Genomic DNA, 13,159 nt, shown 5'->3' with positions numbered 1-13,159 from the left:
AAATTCTAGAAAATTTCTATTCTAGGAAAAAAATCCTTTAAATACTGAAGCTTGGAAGAACTGAGTCTAGAAAAGAAAGTAGAAGGCTGATAATAGCCAGCGGGGTTATAAAGACTGTAGTTACAACACTTAGCAACCAGAGATTTTTTTCTCTGTTGTTCAAAATGTTTAGCTCAAAGTGTTTAAACCACTTTGGTTTTGCAGTCTATGCAGTAAGGAGGCTGTGCACTGTGCTGAAAATAAAGCCATGAGACTAGTACCCACTGCTGAAATCAAGTATGAAACAAAGTTTGCCTTATCTGTGAGGGGATACAGTTAACTGTACTGTCAACCATATAGAGTTTATGTGAGATTGAACCACTCCAGCTGATTTACCATGTTTGTCTTCAGAGATTCTTGGAGTTTGGACAAACTACAGTTCATGTTTGCTATTCTGGTTGCTTTCATTTAATAGGCATATTCTCAATAGAACTCTTGTAGATTGTGATTATCTGTCTAAGATGCTTATCTGTAACTTCAGTTTTAAATTGTCTCTGGGTGTTTCTACTTCCATTTCCAGTTTCTTCAGTGACAAGACATAATTTTCCTTTTCCCTTCATGGATGTCCAAGATAGTTTAGATTTTATTTTTTGTGATAATCTGTGAATATGGGAAGTATTTTTGGTATATTCTATGCATATCTTATGTTATGCTTCTCATGCTATGTGGTGCCCCAATCTTGTACAAAGGATAGTAGAAAATAGTCCTGAAATGAGTAGACCAGTGCATATGGACTATCCCTACAGAAACTGAAGAGCAAAATGTTGAGAAGATAAAAAGTTTTTCCAAATTCTTTTCAGGGGAATGGAAGAACACCCAAATGGAAAGATCAAGAACTAAGAGACTGATATCACTCCCAGGGAAGATAGGGAAAAGGAGTATTCTTTCATATGTAGGGATGTTGCATATCTGGTTTCTCACACCTAAATGTGCAGAAAGAAAAGATTAAACCATTTGAATGTCTGTACTTGGGACTGTGTAAAGGTCCATTTAATCTGCTCTCCTGCTCTCCAGAGCGCTCAGAAGCTGATGTCAGGGAAAACAGGCCAGATCAAGTGCCCTTTCTTGGGCAACTCATAGCAGGCAGTGGGCAGACACCTTTTCAGCAGGAACTGCAAAGGGAATTGTTGTGCCTACAGCTTCATTCATTCTGTCTTAGGTTGCAATACAAGATGCTACCAAAAGTATGTATTGTATCACCATCTGCTGAAACCAGGTGGGGCAGTGATCCTTATCTCTGTGGGAGACATCATCTGCTGATGGCCCATTAAGTGCCACTGTATGACTGATAAAATTACATCATCCAGTTGGGAGATGCTCCAGTCAGGGGGAGGAGCCAAGCATTTCCTCCCTGGATAAAAACTGAGATTTTGAACAGCAAAGCAGCCTTTTTTCCACTTGATTCCAGAGGAAAACTTGATCTTTCCACATCATCCCTGGACCTTCAGAGGAAATCTGCACCCTTGTACATCAGCTGAACCACATCTGCCGCTGCAGGAGGATGCAGCCACCATTAAATGGGACTGCTGCCAACACCCTGACTGACAGGGTGTCAGGTTGTATTCTGACTCTGTCAGTGTTTTTGGGATTGCTCTTTGTAATACTGTATTTCTATTTTAATTTCCCTAGTAAAGAACTGTTATTCCTATTTCCCATATCTTTGCCTGAGACCCCCTTAATTTCAAAATTGTAATAATTTGGAGAGATTCAATTCTTTCATTTCAAAGAGAGATTCCTGCCTTTCTTAGCAGACACCTGTCCTCCAAACCAGGACAAACCCCATCTTAAAAACCTGTCTCTTCAGCTTCATAGTGTAGTATAGAAGCAAGCCCTCTGATTTAATTACGCTGTATGAAAAAGTTTTTCCCAGTTGTTGTTTTAAATGCTCTGCCTGATCATTTACTGAGTCTTCAGAAAGTCTTGTGTGATAAAAAGCAGCATGTGATCACTTCCTGTCAGCCTCCTATGTATCATTGGGGATTTTACAGATCAAAGGACAATCCTTTCTCAGTCTGCTTTTCAGCTAGAATTATCTCCTCACACAGATGCATACCTCCCATACCTCTGAATGTGTTTTTTCAGCTGCACACATGCATTTTCTAGTTTCACATTATCATTTGAAGGAACTGTAACTCTACTCTACACAGCATTTAAGTGCAAAGATATTTATGTAGTGTTGTAATAAGCTTTCCTGCTTTGTTTTCTGCTGCTTTTGAAGCACCTTCTAACACTGTTTGCCTTTTGGAACACTCCTGAGTAGCAAACCAATGTTTGCAGAAAACTACTCACAATGACTCCAAGTAATAAAGGCTAATTTATGGCCCATTATTATGTAAGTTTAGTTAGGGTTATTTTCATTACTGTTTACATTAGTTTCTAGTTATTGACATAGACTTTCTGCCACCATCTCATTGCCCTATTGCTTGCTGTTATCAGATCCCTCTACAGCTGCTCAGAGTCAGTTTCCATTTTTGCCTATCATGAGTTAATTTTGCATCATCAGGAAACTGTTCTCACACAAGTAATTTTAGGCTATTTAGGTGCAACATTGCTCATCTAGAGGTATTGTAAGCAATTCGGCCCTAAGGGGGACTCAGAGGGGAAGTAAATAATGCGTTGGATGGTCAGTATCTGTCAAAAAAGGGGGATGTTGATCTGGATCCTTGTCCAAATGGCACCTGTGCTTTCTGATTCCTGGAGATGATTCCTCTTCACTCCTGTGGCATTCCCCTACTCTGGGGCACATCCAGTTTCCATCTTCTGGTGCCTTCCTTTCTCCTTTCACAGCTTCTGTCTTGTATAAGCCTACCTCCCAAGGTCTCCCTCTGCCTAATTTGTTTATTATCACCCACTCTTAAATGCTTTTGGTGCTCTATGCTCCTTCTTCAAAGCACAATGTTGCCACAGATCCAGTGTTGCAAAAAACATGTAAAGCATCCCTTCCCATGGAGGGGAGGTGCTTGGGTGTTCCCCTGGACACCTGTACATATTAACCCATTGAACTTTGCACTTCAAGGCATCCCCCAAATGGAGAAGACCAGAAGAGCAGTAACACGATCCATGGGTGGTGATATTCTATCACAGAGGTGTCTGTCTGTTATTCTCTTCTCTCCCAGCTCCCCCTGCTTCCTTTTCCCTATTTTTCTCTCTTTCTCACCCTCCTACCCCCCACATTTACTTGTAAATAATATCTGTACTATTGAGTTTGGCACATTGCCTTGTTTGCACCTTAACTGGGGGAGAGGCATTGCACTCTTATAATCTGATCTTAAATGTGTTCTATAATGTAGATGGCTTCATACTTAGAATTTCTGTGGATTTTATATGAAAACTTACTCTGATACCCACCAAAGTCCCACTTAATATTTTTCCTGCTCCAGCTCTTGGAAGCTGAACACCAAAAGGAAAAACAAAAAAAAAAAAGGTGTTACCTGATGAATTTCCTAACTTTATTCAACCACATTGAAAATGAGATTTGCAGGTTCAGCTGAAAGAATGAAGCTTTTTTTTTTTCCCCCAATAAGCTTATCTGAGAAGTTACACAAAAAATACCATGTCAAGGGATGCTTCTATGGAGGTCTCTGCTTTAATAAGAAAATGTCTATGGCTTTTGTATGCCAGGTGCCCAAAATGGTCCTTTGTTGCACAATGATACTGCCAAGTCTGAAACTGCTAGTTGGAGAAATAGGGAAAACATAAACCAGCATCACACAGCCTGTCTTTGCCTAATGAATGGTGTAAGTTCAATAATTTGTAGAATGCTGTAAATCTACTTTTTTTCAGAGGTATTTGTCCTTTCCCCCGCTTCTCTTATTGAAATTTGTTGGTGGTGGCATCTAGTTCTCTAGGGATTTCAATTGATTTTCTTGGACGACAAAATCCATTTCCAATCTTGTTACCCGGAGCCAGAGAGCAGGGCTGAGGTGGGGGATGTAAGCAGTAGAACAGTTTGCTAAGAGAGGCCTCAGAGCCATCTCTGGAGGGCAGGAGGTGCCCCAGCCCCGGGCACAGGAGTGACCAGGACCAAGCAGAAGGACCAGGCAGATGAGCCAACAACCCGTCTGCTCCACAGCAGGGTGACCTGTTCCATTCCATGGGCTCTCTACACAAGACAGTCCCGCTTCCCCTTTCCAAAGGTGCGTCTAAGCTACCAAGGATGTTGTAAAAGCTGTGATGGATGATCTACAGGGGAAAAAAAACCAACTCCCCCTCTCCAAAAAACGAACCTACCAAAACAAAACAACCCCCCAAACCCTAATACAAATTGAATCGGAAGAGTCATTTCTACGGCAGCATTCTGGCGCATGTCATGTGTTTTTTTACAACCTCCCATTATCGGCTGACAAAGATCGATCAGCTGTGACCACTGCGGGAGGGTGACGGTGCAAGGCTGGGTGTCGTGCTTGTGTCACCCAGCCTGGGTGGGGAAAGGCCCTTAGGCTGCTGCTGACAGCCCAGTCGGTCCCTCGGCGGCACCCCTTTGTCTGACACCATCCTCCCGCCCTGGCACGGAGCTCGCTCTCGCTCCAGCACAGCCCCGCTGTCGCCCACGTGCTTTCGCGTTTAATTCCAGACCTGATGTCATGACCGAAGCCCGTAACGCGGTCCCCGCCGCTGCCCCGTTTCTCCGGCACGCCGGCAGCAGCCCGCCCCGGGGCTGCGGGAGAACGGCGAGGTGCGGTGCCCGGCCCCGGTGCGGAGCTCGACCCTGGTACCGTGCTCAGCCCCGGTGCCGTGCCCAGCCCCGGTGCCGTGCGGAGTCCCGGTGCCGAGCCAGCCCGGCGCCGCCCCGCCGCTCTGCGCAGAGCGCCGCAGCCGCGCTGGGCTGAGCATCCCTGCGCCGCCAGCCCCTCCCGAGCCCGGCGCCGGCACCTGTGCCCTGTGCCCGGGCCCAGCGCCGGCCGCCCGCCGCAGGTGGGTACGGCCGGGAGGGCACCTTGGCCGGCGGGCGGGGGCGGGGGGCGGCGCGGCGGGGCTGCGGCTGCTGCTGCCCGCCCCCTCCCTCCTTCCCTCCCTCCGCCAGGCGGGCGGGGAGCTGCGGCGGGAGGGAGCGGGAGCGGCGGGGCGCAGCCTCCCGGGCCGCAGCGGGGATGCGCCGCGGATCCCGGCAGGAGGTGGGCGCTGAGCGGCGGCGCGGGGTGCGCGGGTGCGGGGCCGGAGCGCCGGGCTGGACCGGGCCGGGCCGGGCTGGACCGGGCCGTGGCGGGAGTCCGGGCTCGGGCGGCGGAGCCGGGCTCGGCGGGCGCTGCGCGGTGCCGGTGCCGCCGGGGGAGCGGGAGCGGCCGGGGCGCGGCGGGGCCGGGGCTGGGGCTGGGGCTGGGGCTGGGGCCGGGGCTGGGGCTGGAGCCGGGGCTGGGGCCCGGCCCGGCCGTGGCTCTGCGGCCCCGGGGCGCAGCCGGAGCATCCGGACCGGGGCCGGGCCGGGGTTACGTAACGGCATCCGCGCACGGAGATGCGCCGGTGTCAGCCCCGGCATCCCCGCGCTCCTCCAAGTCGTGATTTTTCCGCCCTTCCCTGCAGAGCAATTTAAAACGCTCCAATAAACTGTGCGGTCTGTGAGGTTCAGTTGCAGATTAGCTATTGCCAAGTTGATGCGCTCTTAGGATACCTTTTTGTTTTCATGCTGTTTCTCTCCAAAAAAGGCAGGAATGGCCTGTATTCCCAATTTGCTAGCAAGGCTGCAATCCCTTCCAAGTACTTTGAAGATATATGGGTTCATTAAAACTGATGTTTGGAAATCATGTGTTTGCTAGAAGCGCTGATGCTTAAAACGACGGTATGACGTGAGTTTTGCCATTGGCTCGTCATTTCATGTCAGTTTCTAATTGCTGTCGTGTGCTGGGAGGATACATTGGTGATTTTCTTCCCGAAAGCTTCGGCAATGCAGGTTCCCTGGACTAACAGTAACTGAAACAAAAGACCTTGCTGGACTTCTCAGAGCAAATTAGGGAGCCAAGGTCGAATAGCAAACGTCAGTGCAACTTGTATAGGGTAGCGTGAGAGATCACAAGTATTCACAAATCTTATTTGAGAGTTTAAGTGAAAAGTGTTCCTTAAATAGACTATTACTCAGTAGATGAAAAAATTGCTTAGTGAAGGTGTGAGGAAATTGCTATTTTAGGACTACAATTAACTATATCAGTTCAATTTTAATGGAACTAGTACATTTAATTGCATTCCTAACAGATTTTCTGTTCTCTAGATGATTAACTTGCAAAATGATACCAGCTCAAAGATTAAAATCTCATCAAGTATCTAATGGTTTCTCTACAGTGTAATTGTGTTTGGTTTATAATAGTTTTTTTCCTAATAACCAGCCTTTGCCCATACAGCTGAAGATACTATAATTAGACATTTTTATCTTGGTGCAAATGACATGACCTTGACCTTTGGAGGTTAAGCAGATGTTGTTGTTATGGATCTTTTATGCTTTATATACATAAAACATTTTTATGTATATGTCATAAATACTGTTTTATTTTCTTATTGTTTAAAAACTACACAAGAAGACTACGTTATCTTTTCGGTCCACCTTAGAAAAATTAACAGAGATGTGTATGATACTGATTATTTGAAAACTGTAAAGGGTTTCTGTTTAAACAACCTTTTCTTTCCTAGTACATGGCAGGATGTATACCTGGAAAACAATATTGGAGGGTCTGTTAATGAAGACTCCCTAAACATTTCCCCTTGCTACTGAAGGCTGAAGGAGGTACTCTTTGTTGTACTGTAGTTCATCAAGCATGCTTCTTCCACTTCCCATTAATTTGCTGTTGCACTCCCAGCTCCTCCAGAGTGCTTGAGACTGTGCTGTTTGGGGCCTTGTCTGCAGCCTTGCTTATTGCTGGAAAATTTTTTACTCTTAGCCCATTCTGGGAGCTTATTCATAAATGTCTGTGATGCAAACACTTGTAGGAACACGTGTGGGATTTTTTTTTCCAAGGGCTGATGTTGAAGGGCTGTACTCTGTATATTTATATGCTCAAGTGTGTTTTATAGAGCCATCAAAAACATAACTTTACTCTCAGGTGTGAGAGTTGCTGTGCATCTGAGCAGCCATTTGGGCATTATTACACAGCTATGGAAAGTTAAAGCTCCATGATTTGTGTAATAGGGCAGTCCCTGGCCTCCTGCTCTACTGCAGATGGTGAGAGACATGAGACTGCTCTCCTTATCCACTTCTTTCTCCCTCCACTTTGGAGACAGAGCAGAGAGTTCACACCACTTCTTCCTTTAGCCCTCTGGCACATGTGTGTGACTGTGTGTGTGAACCCCTGGGTTTCAGCTGAGCCACAATCTATGGATTTCTAGGCATGATGGAGGTGAATGAGTTTGCTCTTGTTTATCCAAATATGTGTGATATTAGCATGGGTTTTTCCTTGAGAATTTATCCTTCTTTACCATGGGGCTTTGTCTCAGCAGGGCTGTATTTCTTGAGGGACTTGAGTCAGCCTTCTGTGCCTGTGCCACGCTGGAGAAGCTGCTGCCACTGCAGTGGGAGATGGAAATGAATTGCCAGTGCTGAAGATGTGTGTGTTTATATTTTTAATGTGTGTGCATGTATAAAATGAGCCTGTCCTAATGGCTTAATTAGCCCCTCTGCCTCTTGCATAGGGTAGCAAATACTTGTACGTTACTCCTCTATTTTCTAATATTTTTTAAAACACTGGACAATTCAAATAATTCCTAGAGATTTCTGGGACTTTGTCTTGTTGGTTTGTTTATTTTTCTTTTACTTTTTTTTTTTTTGGTTGGTTGTTTGTTTTTTGGGTTTTTTTTCCCCAGGTGTTTTCTGGTTTTTAAGCTTTTGACTCTCCTGGCATGGGAAAAGAGAGTGGTTTCTGTTGATAATTTTCATGGGAAATGTTACTCTGGGCAATTAGACTTCAAAAAGGAATTTCTCCAAGAATTTCCTTCAGGCTTGTGTTTCTTTTTTAAGCTAAGTTTAACAAGATTTTAAAAAGTCCTTCACAGTAGAATGCTAAAGTAAATGCTTACTTTTGGGGTGTGTGTGTGTTTGTGTGTTGAATTTGCCATATCAACATTGTAGGTGTTGAAGGAAGCAGCAGGTACAGTACATGAATGAGAGTAAACATGTTCAGGCTATTTGAGGGATGTTGGATTTCTGGCAAATTTAAAATATGGCTTTGGCCTTACAAAGGAGACTCCAGCTGCCACAAATGTAGTGAAAATAAAGCTGTACCATAAGGGTCAGATAACATGAGCTGACTTTGGTTGTAATGTTATGAAATATTAAGGAATATATAGTTGCAGAGCCACAGAGTGGTTTGGGTTGGAAGGAACAGGTCTGCTAGTCCAGCCCCTTGCAATGAAGAGGGACATTCTTCAGCCACATCAGGGTGCTCAGAGCCCCATCCAGCCTGGCCTGGGTGTTTCCAGGGTTGGGCTATCTACCACCTCACTGCTCCAGTGTTTTGTCACCATCATAATAAAAAAACTTACTCATTGTATCCAGTCTGTATCTTTTAGCTTAAAACCATTGCCCCATATCCTATTGTTGTTGTCTCAGGCCCTGTTAGTAGAGTTCATGCTGTGAGTGGTATTATTATGCTTGTAATTAATTTCACTTTCTCCACACCAAGAGTTTCTGAGCTGTAAATAAAACCTACAGCTTTCAGCTCTTTCTTATAAGTTAGAATACAGACATGGAGGCAGTTAAAAGTCCTAGTAAATGGTGTTTCTAGTAAATGTCCCTCTTTTGGGGTTGTTCCTTATAAGAGTTGAAAAAGGATGGAAGAACCTTTTGGTGCTGACAGCTGATAAATCAGTGAAAGGGAGAACAGCTAAATGTGAAATGGAAAATGGGAGAACCACAAGAATTACCCTGTGTAGGCATTCAGACTTGTGTCTTTTAGGGAAACTTCTGTACTGTTAAGATTAATGGAGGGAAAAGTGAACAGTACCAAAATACTGGAGACAAATGTTAAGTGAGGAAAAAATAGTGTTGGTTTTGTTGCTGGTTTTTTCCTTTTTAAAATGAGATTTGGTCCAAATGATCCTTCCAACCTAAATTGTTCTGTAATTTTGTTTTGTTTTTATAGGTGAAACCCAGAAAATAGTTAATTTTCTATTAACAGTGAAAAATAGATGGTTCTGAGAAAGTCAGAATTATTATTTTTCTGGCATATATATATATATATATCTCCTGTGGAATTTCCAGATAGTTTTAAAGCTGGTTCCAAGTGAAATGTGTCAGTCTGTGCTGAGGGCTATTTACAGTTGTGGGTGGTAGCAGCAGGTAGGGAGATGGTGAATTTCCAAGCTTGTCTTTCTGAGAAATCTGCAGACTGGTTAGTTAAATGGTTTCAGTGTGAGCCCCTCCATCACCAACTCAGGAACCAAAGAAGATTGTATGCCATTACTTGTTACCTTCAAAAATTTCAGAAAGAGAAGCTTTGAAGGAAGAGTAGGAAGTGTAAGTTAGAGATTGAAGAAGAGTGAGAGGATGGATCTGGAATGTATGGCAGTTGTAATTTGGTTAAATTAGGACAGCTTTGGAGTCATTCTTAGAAATGCCTCATTGTAGCAGAGAATTTTGAAATGGAGTTAAATAATTTCCTTTTCTTTGTTTTAATTTCCTTAAAGGTGAATATATTTTAATACTAGTTGAGAGCACTTCTCTTAAAGGAGATAATGGATGCATTAGTTTGAGGTGCAAAGAAAAGAAGTCTCTAGTTGATAGTGAACTAATATAGAATTGCAAGAATTTTAATTAGCAGGTGTCATGCTAGATTTGAAGATTTGGTTTTCTACCAAAATCTAATCTTTCTCTGTGAAAAGTGGTTTTCTTGCTGTCTTCTTTTTGCTGGATGATGATATCTGTATTTAACACAAAGTCCAATCCCTTGGCATATTTAAAAGGTTCTATATTCCTCAAACAAATATTTCATGTTTTTTGAATTTAGACCCTCCTCCCATTCCAATGTATCTTTTCCCCCTTATTTTGATATGCTGAGAATAAGGTGGGTAAGTTGAATCTACTCAGAATTTAGCAGATAGCAGTCTTGGTTGTGATCTTTCACAGTGTGATCTGACAGCTTGCATTCATAACTCTGCTAAAATAGTTTTCCTTTTTATTTTTTTTAGTGGAAATTGAGACATGGAAATGCTTCTAGCCTATAACCCTCAAAACTTTTCAGTTCTTATGAAATTTGTGAAAATCACAAAAATCATGTTTAGTTTCTATTGATTTGCATGTTTTTAGCAGAGATGCAAAGGCACTTTTGGATTCTCTAATTAAAAGGCTGGATTAACAGATCTGTGGTATCAAATGTAGTCCCACTCTGTAATGCAAATGCTGTTCTGTTGGTATGAGGCTTTTCTAGAGCCTGTGTTATTCCCAGTTCAAGGAGTGAATGATGATAGTGAAGGCTGCAGAGGTGTTAAAATGACACATTGGATCCCTTATGTGTACAGTAGGGCACAGAACTGGTATTGCTTTGTTGTGAAAACAAGTCAACCCAAAGTAGGTAACATTTGTCTGAAAATGATCTAAAGATCGATTTCAAGAAACCTTATCTTGGAATGTGATACACTTTCTGAGATGATGAAGTGAAACATTTCTCAGCAGAAGATCTAACAAGCTCAGGCTGCCCAAAGAAGAGTCTGTGCCATGGAGTGACTGCTCAGACAGAGGAGGCCTTGGCTGCAGCTGACCTCATCCCTCCTGGAAAATGAAAAACAGCAGAAAAACTTTGTTCTGTAGCAGTTCCTGACTTCCTGTAAATTGTTTGCAGTGGGAGACCTAAGAGTTACAGAAATCTTGGTAGTGCTAATTGACCTTAGATATGGGCAGTGGAATTGGTGAGACTTTCCTAGCTCATGCTCACTTTAGATGAGAGAGGATTAAATAATAAATAAATGAGGGGAATTAAAGCAGTAGCCCCAGGTGAGGGGGAGCATGGCAAGGGCCATGCATGTCTCTGCCACTTGGGAGGGAACAGCTTGGTGTGCGGTGCAGGCTGCTGGTCTGGACTGGGACATTGAGCAGCTGGAGTGAGTGTTCTGTTCCTCAGGGTCTCTTCTGGCAGGGTCACCTGGATCTTGATTTTTGTATATCATGGAATATACAAGCTGGGACATAAATGCCACACTCATCCTGCTTAATGTAACATGACTTTATTTAATTCAGATTAGGTGATGCAGTGGTGTCTCTCAATTCTTGTTGCCACCCCCCAACCTCTTCCCCTGTGACAAACCCAGTCAGTTACCATTACCCAGTGGATAAGGTGATGTTAAATGGAATTTGGGTCAAGGGAAGTTTCTGTTTAGGTCCTACAGGAATGGTTCCAGGCTGATGATTCTTCTTCCTGTGTCACCTCTGCCTTTACTGCATCTGTCCTGTGTGTAGTCACAAGGTGAGACTGCAAGTGCACCCTTGCTCCCACTAATACTTTATTAGGATTTTTACAACTGATCTTCTCAGGCGTGCCTGGTGCCCTTGTGATCTTTTAGCTGTTTCTTCCCTTCTGCCTTTGAAAATCAAATTTCACCTTATTTGGAAAGAAATGGCAGTTTTATAGGAGAAGTGGGAGAGAAATTAACCCAGAGAGATTGTGGCTCATCTTCTTAAATGGTGATTTTTTGAGATTTTAGCCACAAGATAAAACTTTATTTAATTCATTTTTTCTCATGGAAAATGGTGGAGAGCAACTTATTTTTTTTATAAGTTTAGGAAGCCAGTTAGCTGTGTTGTCACCTGGTAAGGATAGATCTAGGGAAAATGGAAAGGCAGAATCACTGATGGAGAGCTACAGAAATGGCAAGAAATGGACCAGATGAAGTGACTTTCATCTTGAAAATGGGAAGCTTAGTGACAAATGTTTAGTGACAAATGTTTCTTTCAGAGGAGAGCGGGTCAGCTGGGTGAGGAGGTGCTGGCTAATGGTGAAAATGATACTTAGTTAAAAGGAGGAAACTTCAACATCAAACAGCTTGCTGAGATCTGGAACAGCAGCAGTTGGTGTTGAGTCATCTTGAAGTTCCTCTGACCCCAATGTGACATAGACATCCCTCTGGTAAGGAATTGTGTTGCTTTTCTGTTTAAGTCTGTGTTTCTGGAGCTTATTCTGTTTCTGGAGAACAAGCTTAGCAAGATGCTTGCAAAAACCAGAAAGGTAGGAATGATATGAAATAGAGCTGTAGAGCAGTCAGAGGATGAGTCTGTCTGTAACCAGACCAGTTCTTTCTCTTTCTGTGTCATGGTTGAAGAATGCTAAAATCCATCTCCTTTTCTCCCCTCTTCCTGTCAGTTAAAATACAAGTTGTCTTTCCACATTCACTTGTGCCTGACAAGTCTGTTCTGTGTGTAGCTTCTAGGAAGGATAGGCAGGTCACAGTTGCTGCCTGGTGTTACATTCTTGGGTGACATAATCATGGGCAAAAATAATGCATTCTCTGACTGAAGGCAAGAAAAGAGTTCTCCAACTCCCCTTAGCTGTGACCTATATTGTGTGGGTGTGCAAAAATGCTGTGGAAAGCTAAATGTAAATTATATGCTGTTCCACTGAACAGGCTTTTCTTGGTTCTTCTAATAATTGGTAGTGTAGCCTACATACAAAGCCCATGGTCAGTTTGCAGTATGCAATTCAGTGACATTCAATGCAATGCAATTATTATTTGCTATGCAAAATAATCTTTAAAAAACTCAAACAAGGTGTTTTCTTTAGTAGTTGCAAACTGTCTCTTGCCCAGTCACCATAAATACTGTTTTGTGACAGAGCATATAATTAATAAAGTGTGGCTTCTGTCTCTAATTAATATAATAATGGGTCTTTCTTTTGATGTGGATTGATGATTACTGGGGGAGGCCTCAAACCAAGTCAGAAATTATTAGAATCAGCCCAACTGACCCACAAACAGGACTCTCCAGTAGCTCCACATGGTTGTGCAGCATCTGTGAGTTTAAGGGAAGGAAACAGCTTCAGAAGTAATCTGTGACATGCTTTTTAATTTCCATTTCTGGTGATGCAGAGACTGTGGTTGGGTCTGCAGATGCTCTGAAATGCAGTGACATGGCAGCTTGGGTCCTACCCTTTCATAACAGCTGCTCTGGGTGTCTGTCTGCCTGCTACAGATACAGATTTTCTGAGCTACATTA

The 13,159-nt window shown here is 43.4% G+C and overlaps 1 protein-coding gene across 5 annotated transcripts in view; it reads left to right on the top strand.

Annotated features, from left to right (window-relative positions):
• Positions 1–4,610: 4,610 nt before the first annotated feature.
• Positions 4,611–13,159, top strand: part of OSBPL6 (oxysterol binding protein like 6) — an 84,670-nt gene continuing 76,121 nt past the window's right edge. For 3 of the 5 annotated variants that reach the window (XM_079310303.1, XM_079310301.1, XM_079310300.1), the window contains exon 1: positions 5,060–5,153. The gene's annotated coding sequence lies outside the window, so the exon portion shown is untranslated. Of the gene's footprint in view, positions 4,954–5,059; positions 5,154–5,731; positions 5,823–13,159 lie in introns of those variants that run through there. The other 2 variants (XM_079310302.1, XM_079310304.1) reach the window with 2 other exon arrangements.

This window comes from Erithacus rubecula, assembly GCF_903797595.1.
Source record: "Erithacus rubecula genome assembly, chromosome: 8".
NCBI lineage: Eukaryota > Metazoa > Chordata > Aves > Passeriformes > Muscicapidae > Erithacus > Erithacus rubecula.
The sequence above is the reverse complement of the archived record's forward strand: the minus strand, read 5'-3'. Positions and strand labels throughout refer to the sequence as shown.